This window comes from Amblyomma mixtum, chromosome 6 (genome assembly GCF_055824585.1).
Source record: "Amblyomma mixtum isolate Tamu chromosome 6, ASM5582458v1, whole genome shotgun sequence".
Lineage (NCBI taxonomy): Eukaryota > Metazoa > Arthropoda > Arachnida > Ixodida > Ixodidae > Amblyomma > Amblyomma mixtum.
Window position 1 is genome coordinate 2,852,961 of NC_143017.1, and position 10,550 is coordinate 2,863,510.

Here is a 10,550-nt window from a genome sequence, read left to right on the forward strand (position 1 = left end):
TCACTGAGCACACGCAGGTGCCTCGTCATCGGCATCAGGTCTAACTACGCCCTCCCCTCTCCTCCAAGGCATACGGTTGCGCCGATAAACAATCCCTTTTTCTGCCAATGCCAGGGAGGGAGTGCTTACACACATGTCACCCGCCTCTTGAATACGAAAGGCCTGGGAGCCGAGAAAAAAGAAAGAAAAATTATCGAAATCTTTCGTATTCAAGAGGCGGGTGACATGTGTAAGCACTCCCTCCCTGGTGTTGGCAGAAAAAGAGATTGTTTATCGGCGCAACCGTATGCCTTGCAGGAGAGGGCAGGGCGTAGTTAGACCTGTTGCGGATGACGAGGCACCTGCGTGTGCTCAGTGATACATATTTATGTTGTACAAGTGTCCAGTAAAGATAGTTGAAGTCTAGCGGGTGTCCTGTGTGTGTGTGTCTTGGTGTTGTGTGTGTTTCTTACTGCTAAGAATATGATTCCTTCACTATCAGAGTTAGGCGTCTAGTTGCCATTAGAGATTTGTAGCAGTTACATGCACTGGAGGGGTTTCTTTCCCTGTGTGCTTTCAAAAGCGCATGTATTTTCGCACGATGCAGCCAAATTTTGTCGAGCCACAGCGGCGAAAGTAATCATGTTTTGTACATTCCAGAAACTGATATGGCTACTACGAACAACTGGCTAAAAGTCTCTAACTGCAACCAGTTGCAAACCTGTGTTAGTTAAAAAGTTAATTATCAGAAATTAGTTAACCAGCTTACTAAATACACCTCACCGGCTTTCTGGTGTCTGCTAACACTGGTAATATTATGCAGCAAAAGCCATATTTTTGAAAACTACTTATTCTTCCCTGAAACACCTGGTGCATATAAATACTGCTCACTTTCCTGTACAACACAGAAACGAAATAATTTCTTCTGTAACATGAAAGTTCCATGAGCCACATAACAAACCCGTGGAAAAAACTGCATGCATACACACACATCTCTCCAAAACAGCTAAAAAATCCCACACAGTGAAACAATGCTTACGCTGTCTTAAGACCAACATTAAAGGCTGCAAACACTAGCGAATTAAAAGTCAAACAAATGCCAAACATATGCTAAATGTCCCCATGGATGTAGATATTAAGCTATGAGCTGATTTTAATAAAAATGCATCAGCACAGAAATGCTTAAGAGACTTTGTTGGTGCACTATCCTGACACTTGTCCTCAATATCAGGCAGCCTGCTTGTTGTTCATCATCATCATCAGCCTGACTATGCCCACTGCAGGGCAAATGCCTCTCCCATGCCTCTCCAATTAACCCTGTCGTTACTTGTCTGCATCACCAGTGGAAGAGGTAGCGTCCTAGTGATGAGACGTGTGCACGAACAGGTAGCCTCCTCCATGGCAGAATGCAGCAGCAAGAGAACTGCACAAGAAAACATTCAAAGTATACAGTTATAGTAACTTCTAATAGAATCAAACACGGAGCAGCAACAATCAGTTAAATGTGCACTAAAATGCAGCACTCCGAGTGAGTTTGATAAGGCTGCTGAGTAATAGCATAAGCAGCAGTCACAAGACTAGAACTAAATGTAATGCGTCCTTGAACAAGAAAAAGCTATAACATGCTGTTGTGTTCAATTCTGCCCCCACATTCGAAGACTGAATGATATTCACAGCAACTGACATTAACGTGTTACACCTAATTAGGCAGGCTCGAGACAAGGCGGTAGGTGACTATAGGTTCTAGGAACAGTAGGGGAGAGTTATTAGTAGAGTTTGCAGATAGAAATAGTTTACGGATTATGAATACCTTCTTCCGCAAACGAGCAAACAGGAAGTGGACGTGGAAGAGCCCCAATGGTGAGACTAAACATGAAATAGACTTCATACTGTGTGCACACCCTGGCATCGTAGAGGATGTGGAGGTCCTCGGTAAGGTCCGTTGTAGCGACCACAGAATGGTAAGGTCTCGTGTTAGCTTAGATTTGAAGAGGGAACGGAGGAAACTGGTGAAGCGAAAGGCTACTTAGGAGTTAGCATTAAGAGGGAAGGTAGAGGAATTCAGACTGTCGCTGCAAAACAGATTTTCCGCTTTAACTGAAGAAGACGACCGTAGTGTTGAAACAATGAATGATAATATTACAGCAATTGTTACAGAGTGCGCCGCAGAAGTAGGTGGTAGGATGGTTCGACAGGATACCAGCAAGCTATCTCAGGAGACTAAAGATCTGATTAAGAAACGCCAAAGCATGAGGACTTCTAACTCCACAGACAGGATAGAACTAGCAGATCTATCGAAGTTAATAAATAAGCGCAAGGTAGCCGACATAAGAAAGTTTAACGTGGAGAAAATCGAGCATGCTCTAAGGAACGGAGGTAGCCTAAAATCAGTGAGGAGAAAACTGGGCATAGGTAAAAACCAGATGTATGCGCTAAAAGACAAACAGGGCAATGTCATCAGCAATATGGATAAGATAGTTGAATTAGCCGAAGAATTCTACACAAATCTATACAGTAGCGAATGTAATCATCAAGTTACTGAGGGAGGCAGTCGAGCACAGCAATGGGACATCCTGCCAGTAACGAAGGAGGAAGTAAAGAAAGCCTTAGGAGCAATGCAAAGAGGGAAAGCAGCTGGTGAGGATCAGGTAACAGCAGATTTGTTGAAGGACGGAGGAGAGATTGTGCTACAAAAACTAGCCACCCTGTATACGCAGTGCCTTGTGACCTCGAGAGTACCAGAAGCTTGGAAGAACGCTAACATTATCTTAATTCATAAGAAAGGAGACGTCAAGGACTTGAAGAATTACAGACCAATCAGCTTATTGTCCGTTGCCTACAAGGTATTTACTAAGGTAATCGCTAATAGAGTCAGGAAAACCTTGGACTTTAGTCAGCCAAATGATCAGGCAGGCTTTCGTAAAGGATACTCGACAATAGACTACATTCACACTACCAATCAGGTGATAGAAAAATGCGCGGAATATAACCAACCCCTATATATAGCCTTCATTGATTACGAGAAAGCATTTGACTCCGTGGAAACCTCAGCTGTCATGCAGGCATTGCGGAATCAGGGTGTGGAAGTGTGTAATGTGAAAATATTGGAAGATATTTGTAACGATTGCACAGCTACTATAGTTCTCCATAAAGTCAGCAATAAAATTCCAATACGGAAAGGTGTCAGGCAGGGAGACATGATCTCGCCAATGCTCTTCAATGCCTGCTTACAGGAGGTATTCCGGGGACTGGAATGGGAACAGTTAGGGATAAGAGTTAATGGAGAATACCTGAGTAATTTGCGATTCGCTGATGACACTGCCTTGCTAAGCCACTCAGGACAAGAACTGCAAAGCATGATCAACCAGTTAGACAGGCAGAGCAGAACGGTGGGGCTAAGAATTAACATGCAGAAAACCAAAGTAATGTTCAACAGCCTAGCAAGGGAACAGCAGTTCGCAATTGGTAGCGAGGTGCTGGAAGTAGTAAGAGAATATGTCTACTTAGGGCAGGTAGTGACTGCAGATCCGGATCATGAGAGGGAAATAACTAGAAGAATAAGAATGGGGTGGAGCGCATATAGCAGATTCTCTCAGATCATGATTGGTAGCTTACCAATATCCCTGAAGAGAAAAGTATACAACAGCTGTATCCTACCGGTACTCACCTATGGGGCAGAAACGTGAAGGCTAACAAAGAGGGTTCAGCTTAAGTTAAGAACAACGCAGCGAGCTATGGAAAGGAAAATGATAGGTGTAACGTTAAGAGATCGGAAGAGGGCGGAGTGGGTGAGAGAACAAACGCGGGTTAATGATATCTTAGTTGAAATCAAGAAGAAGAAATGGGCTTGGGCAGGGCATGTAATGCGAAGGCAAGATAACCGCTGGTCCTTAAGGGTAACGGAGTGGATTCCAAGAGAAAGCAAACGCAGCAGGGGACGGCAGAAAGTTAGGTGGTCGGATGAGATTAAGAAGTTTGCGGGGATACAGTGGCGGCAAGTGACAAAGGACAGGGTTAATTGGAGAGACATGGGAGAGGCCTTTGCCCTGCAGTGGGTGTAGTCAGGCTGATGATGATGATGACCAAATTAGGCTACCACGAAGAGATATTTAGCCATTCCAGTCATATGAAGATAACATGCAGGCCATAAAATATAAAAATTATTTTGTGTTTCTGATTTGTCTGCACAAAAATTCAGGCAGCTTTTGTTTTCAAAAGTGATGGCACAAAGACATTGCAATATAATGCACATGTTGCTGTAGATAATGTATCATTTGGAGCTATACCAGGTGTTAGGGGAAAATGTATGAACAAAGAGTACAAAGGTGAGCAAGTTCGTCAGGGCAAGAGTGGCACACTCTAAAGCAAATGAATCAAAATATTAAGGCACACACTGCGTCAGATACAATACTTGTAAGTAAAGCTGCATAGAACTACAAGCGATAAAAGCCTCAGAAACGTGCCCCTAAGGGAGCAGCTAGACTGGTAGTTTTTTATTTGTCCCGCAGCACATCCCTCTAGTGCTGAGGCCTGCTCATATCTGTTTAAGTTAAGAATACAAGGGAAACAAGCAAACAAGTGTTCCAAAGAAGATAAAAATGTGCACTTAGGTTGTTCTTTAGGAAATTACCTGTCACTAATTGCAGCAATAAATACCTCGAGAAAGAAAATAAGTTATTTACACAGCTTATTACAAACCTTGATGGCACGGGATAAAGGCAACATCAAATGCATCGGTTCAAGTAAAGCCAGGGGTCTTGTTAAGGTCACAGCAATATTTGTTGACTTAGGCTCAGCTAGTGTAATGCAATCAGTAACTGAACGTCGGCATGAATAAAAAAAACAATGCACCAATACTCAATTCCAAATGCATTTCAACTGTACAGTGCAGTCAGTTGTGACAAAGGGAGTGTGAAAGAAAACCTCAGCAATGCTCATGACATCGAATAAGCACCTTTCTTCTGTACAGCTAAAATATAAGCTTTGCAGGGTTTCATGTAATGCAAGGATAACCTGGTCAGGTATCAATTATTGATGCTAGCAACAAATATGCTTCTAAAGCAGAGTGCTCCACTTGAACGCCAATATTCAATTATGCATTGCCCATTAGGCCATGCCTATCACATCACTGGTTCACTTCAAACATGCCATACCTTGTAAGAGGTAGGTACTGCTGAAGTAAACCTATAAAATTTATTTGCTGCTTATAGACTGCTGTATAAAGGTCATGAAGCAGATAATTGTTTTAATTTGGTCTATACAGTGGTCAAGATTTCCAAGCACGAGAGGCATGAGGGAAAAAACTATAGAAAGCATTTCACACTATAACACAATGCACTTGACTAGGGGAGTGCTTTCATGACGCCCGCAATATCTTTTCCCTTTCTCTTGGTCCTCTTTAAAAAAAAAAAAAACGAAAGAGAGAGAAAGCCTGGACCAGAAGATTTTTGGCAGGCTAAAAAAGACAAGGAAAATATACCCACTTGTCTACCTATCCTTTTACAAGTGGCACATGCTTGATATCCAGTGTCAATGGCTGATAGGCTGAACCAGCAGGTCTTGATGTCATTTGCCTCTGGTTGAGGTAGCATTGGCTCGATGACAGATGAAAGCTGGTGCAAAAGTAGCGTGATGATACCGGTGGAGCAGCTGTACAGGGCTTGACTGCGGGTGCATTCGAAGAAAGGCTGCATTAGAGCCATGCTTTCATAAACATCACAGAAGCCACATCCCATTAAAACCTCTAGCTGTTCAGTCCAATGTGTTCATGAGTGGAGGCTAATTATTAATTACCTATGCCTCCAATAGTTAGCAAAAAAATGGTTTACAAAGCTTGTCATACTTTTCTTAAAGCTATTATTCGCGAATCACGTTATACTTTTATCGCTTCAGACTGAAAATGGGGGAATGACATAAATGTAGTGAACGTAAAAAAATAAAATGACAACAAACCTTCCATTGTGCGATTACCTCAGCTGCACTGCAATGGAATGGTTCTGCTATTTTTAATCGTCGTTTCGTTGACCAGAACTATCAAGAAACACAGCACTTGATGTGACTGCGACGTAGAACGGGCAATGCTCCTTATCCAGTAAACACTCAGGCAGCAGAATCAAAAGACGCACGCCGCTACAAGCACTTTTCGTTCTTATGGTCTCCTTTTCACGCGCTGCTCCTGTTCAGTCGGAATAACGAATCAAGCAGCACCCCATAGTTCTCGGCGTGCAACCAAATTCTATCACATAACTCCTGCGCCGAGGAGCTGACGCAAACAGCGTGAGGCGGCGGGTTAAAAGTTGCATAGTTGGCAAGCGAGCGTGTCAGAACACCTTCTCTCTGCAAACGATCGCGTGGTGCCCGCATTTTGCACCTCACTGCGAACAAGACGTGAAGACCAACCCAAATGCATTCGCAGCCCTCAATCATACCCCCGACACATCGCAGAAGTCATTTTCCAGTTCTGTACTTACATTTGTCAACGTTCACGGCAAGCCGTTTCTTCTATCGGGCATCGGGCGCCGGCCGCTCTCGGCGTGGTTGCGTGCAGTACGTCAGAGCAGTTTTTGAGCACTGCGTGCGCGTAAGAACGTCTTCCGCAGCACTGGAGCCATCTGTCACCTTCCGAGTTCAGTCACACTACCACAACACTAACCACTAACGAGGCCGCACATTTAACACAAACAAACTGAAGAAACGCACCCACACCACAACCGTCGCACCCCGCCAACAAAGAGTCGTTTCAGCGTCCTAAAAAAGATAGTGTAGCGCGCGGCCAACATGAGACTCGCAATCCGCCGCCAGCGAACGGAAAGGTGGCGCTAATGTCGCCTAACTTTACACGCGTTAAAAAAAGAATTGATAAAGCCCTTTTTGCCACAAACTTGTTGCATTAAACGACAAAATATTTGTTTCAATTACAAAGTCAGCAAATTGGAATGATTGCGGTGAAAAAATGCGACTACTCACAAGCATCTGTTTCTGGCGGCGCTGCGAACGCAAGCTTGGAAAACCGGGCAGCATGCCGGGCAGCTACAGGCGACGCATCTGGGGCCAGGAAAGCCGCAGCCGCTGCACGGCTGCACTGTCTGCCTAGGTCTAAGGCTATAACTCAGCTCCCCGTAATTGCGTCGCAGAATAAGGAATGATGATGATGTTGCCAAACGCTACTGGTTTCGGTTTTTATTTTCGCATATTGTGTGGCTTAGCGTACTCTACACAGCTTGGCTCATGCGATTTAGTGTACGTGTGTGTACCTAGGGAACACGAGCGTTCGCACGCCGCTCTAGCGTGACGCGCGAAACTTTCAAGGCGGCGCTGCAGCATCGCCTCTGTTTTGTGTGTGTTTATATCACGTCATTGGACACCTTGCACGCTCTTTGCTCGAGCGAGCCCCGCCGACAGTCGCGCTACCGTAGTCTTTTTGTGTGCTTCCTTGATTGCTTTTTGCCTCTGCCTTATGCGGTCCTCGGCTCGGCCTCACGTCCGCTGATGGCAGTAAGAAAAGGCGAAGACTGAACACATGCTTTCGCGCGTCTACTCCGTATGACTACGTTAAAACCCAACACTTTATTCCAGGATTCCTTAGTCATTGCATTACGGGAAGATAGAAAATACAGCTCTCACCACGTTTTCCCTCGCCACAGCTTCGTACCGTGTTTGCGTTGAAGGAGATGCAAGTGAAGATGCGGAAGAGGCACTGCGCCTGTGTTTTAGCGGTGCTCAAAGTGGGGGCTGCTCTCACCCTAGCTTTTTCCATACTGGAAGCTCCTCTGTGGCTCAGTACTACCGAAAAATGTAACAAGTCAAGAATGAGGGCTTATAGTGCTCCAATTGCCGTGCACCTTCCTCATGCAAAGCCCTTGTTACTGCAGTTGAGTACAGCGGGCCGCTGTTACCTGTTTTGTTTCTCTATACTTCTCTTTATAGTATCGGCCGCCGAACATGAATAAAAATTAATATTGCCTTGCCTGAAATTTCGCATGTACAGTCGCTGAGGAACGAAGCAACTTGAGTTCTCGAAGCTGTAAGCCTGCACACGTTACACAGAATTTACTCAGAGCGCGAAGCGGTGCGGCCCTTTTCGCGCGGGGTTTTTCAGTCCCGTGCGATCAGCCATTGCTGGTCGCTTGAGGAGGAGGGTAGTGCGAGGGTTTAAATTGGGCGCTCCCACGTGGAGTGGCATAGTGTACCGGGCACTTTTGCATGGCGGGCAGTGTGCAGGGAAAGTGTGCTTGCGGTGCAGGTTCAGGAAGCTGGTGATATAATTTGGGCGCCATTTGGGCTAGCAAGAACGTGTCATTCAATGAGTGTGGAAACACATCGGTGCAATGCTAAACTTGAATTTTTTTGTAGCTCGCAACAATAATCCCTCTGAAACCTCAGAGCGAAACGCTCTTAATGCTAGTGTGTTTTAGCACCGTCGTACGGTACATCACTGTTCAACTGCACGTTAAAATATGACCTATCAAGAATTACAACAATATCAACACCAACGTGTTTCGAATTGGCAGAGTTGTTGTACAGCTCTGCTGAAATTCTTTGTTAGTTCTGAAATGTTAAATCTGTTTAATGACTGCCTGAGTACAGAATTTAAGGACGAATACGCAGCAGAAAGCATTGTTTTCGTGTAGAATGAGCCATCAGCGAAACTGATTCGCTGTAACGAAGTCATCATTGCGCTTATGTAACACAATATGTCACTAGCTCCTATTTTTTCTTAAAGTTCTTTTAATTTCCTTGAAGTGCAAGGCAATAATACTTGAGTATTCTATGAATTCATTCACTTTGTACCAAAATTATTTGTACCTTATGCTTGCATCTGCTAATCGGTCATTAGGTCTTTTAAAACATAACCTAAAGCATGCTCCTCCTCACCTCCGTGCTCATGCCTATACCACTCTAATTCGACCTAAAATTGAATATGCCTCGGCTATTTGGGACCCTTACCAATCTTACCTAATAAATAACATTGAATCATTGCAGAACGGCGCCGTTCGTTTTATTTACTCCGATTATTCACGTAACACCAGCGTCACAGCCTTAAAGAAACGCGCAGGTCTCCAGGATTTATGTCTCCGCCGTAAAATTGCACGACTGTCACTTTTTCATAAACTTTATCATCATCCATCACTTCATAACGACTTTTTTTCTTTGCCTACTTCGATTTTTGACCGCCGCGATCATCCCTTTAAAGTTAGACGCTTCACGTGCAGGACATTTATCTATGCGCATTCATTCTTACCACGCACAATATCTGACTGGAACACTCTGCCTTCACATATCGCAACCACCACTGATCCTGATAAATATTTTAAACTTATATCTTCAATAACTACTGCTTAACTCTTCGCATACATTGTTATTTTCTTTGTTCATGGCTTCCTTTTTTGCAGGGTTTGTTACTAAAAAGATTCATTGTATTAGTGTTCTGTTTGTATAATTTTAATAATGCAGTAATCTTCGTTCTTTGCCGCGCTGCCATTCTTTTGATTCTTTTGCTTACTTATATGTCATGCAAAGTGTCTTATTTGTGCCTTTGATTGATTCTTTTGCTTACTTATTTCATACAGTGTGTCTTATTTGTGCTTTTGTTGTTTGTTTTATATTTGTGGTTTTTTTTTTATTCTGTTCAATTGCCTGTGCCCCCCCCCCCCTATGTAATACCCTCTCGAGGGCCTTTAGGGGTATTCTGTATAAATAAATAAATAAATAAACTTTTTTCGTAGACTTTATACAATCAAAAATTGTCACTAAATGTCTTCAATTCAAGGCACGTTTCTGAATTTCGGGATAAATGTTCTGTTATGAACTTTGCCCTTTTCCCCGCACTCGAAAATGCGAAAGCAGTAAATCTAGTATTGAGAAAATTTAACTGAAATTTCTAAAAATCCACAGCGTGCTCGGCTATGGGAATGTGATTGCAAATTTTTGTTTCGTCTTCAAGGTTAGTTAAGTTGCCGGTTTGAAGTTGTCGGCTACAGTACTTGATTATTTTTGGCTTTTATTTGTTTATTCGCATCACCAAAATGCTTTCTCGGTTCGTAGTATATTTCTATTGACAGCAGTATATAAGCAGTAAGAAAATTGTATGAACTTTCTATCAACAAATGTTGATAAAATATGCCCTAAGAAAATGTGACTGCAAATGTTTGTTTCGTGTTCAAGGTTGCTTTAGTTGCATTGACATGTTAGGCTAGAGTACTTAATTAATTTAGGCATTTATTCTCATTATAAAACGTTCTGTCGGTGTCTATAGTATGTTTCTACTGACAGCAGTACATAGAAAGCAGTAAGGAAATTGTATGAACTTCCTATCAACGAATGTTAATAGAATATGCTTGGCTAAGGGAAGGTGAGTGTAATGTTTGTTTCGTGTTCAAGGTTGTTTTCATAGCTTTGAAGTGTTCGCCTACAGTACATGATTTGACGCATCTATTCGCATGACCAAAAATGTTTTGTCACTTTCTAGAGTATTTCTGCTCACAGCAGTCCGTAAAGAACATAAAGTATTAAAATGGAATATATCTTCTGTTTTAAAACGTTTTCCCATATCCTGATTACATTCCAAACGC

The 10,550-nt window shown here is 43.1% G+C and overlaps 1 long non-coding RNA gene across 1 annotated transcript; it reads right to left on the bottom strand.

Moving 5' to 3' along the window:
* Positions 1 to 409: 409 nt before the first annotated feature.
* Positions 410 to 6,627, bottom strand: LOC149338101 (uncharacterized). The gene is made up of 3 exons (XR_016283704.1): positions 6,450 to 6,627; positions 5,463 to 5,643; positions 410 to 1,402 (listed from the first exon to the last, which is right to left on the bottom strand). It is a non-coding gene; the product is annotated as an uncharacterized LOC149338101 (long non-coding RNA).
* Between the last annotated feature and the right edge of the window lie 3,923 nt (positions 6,628 to 10,550).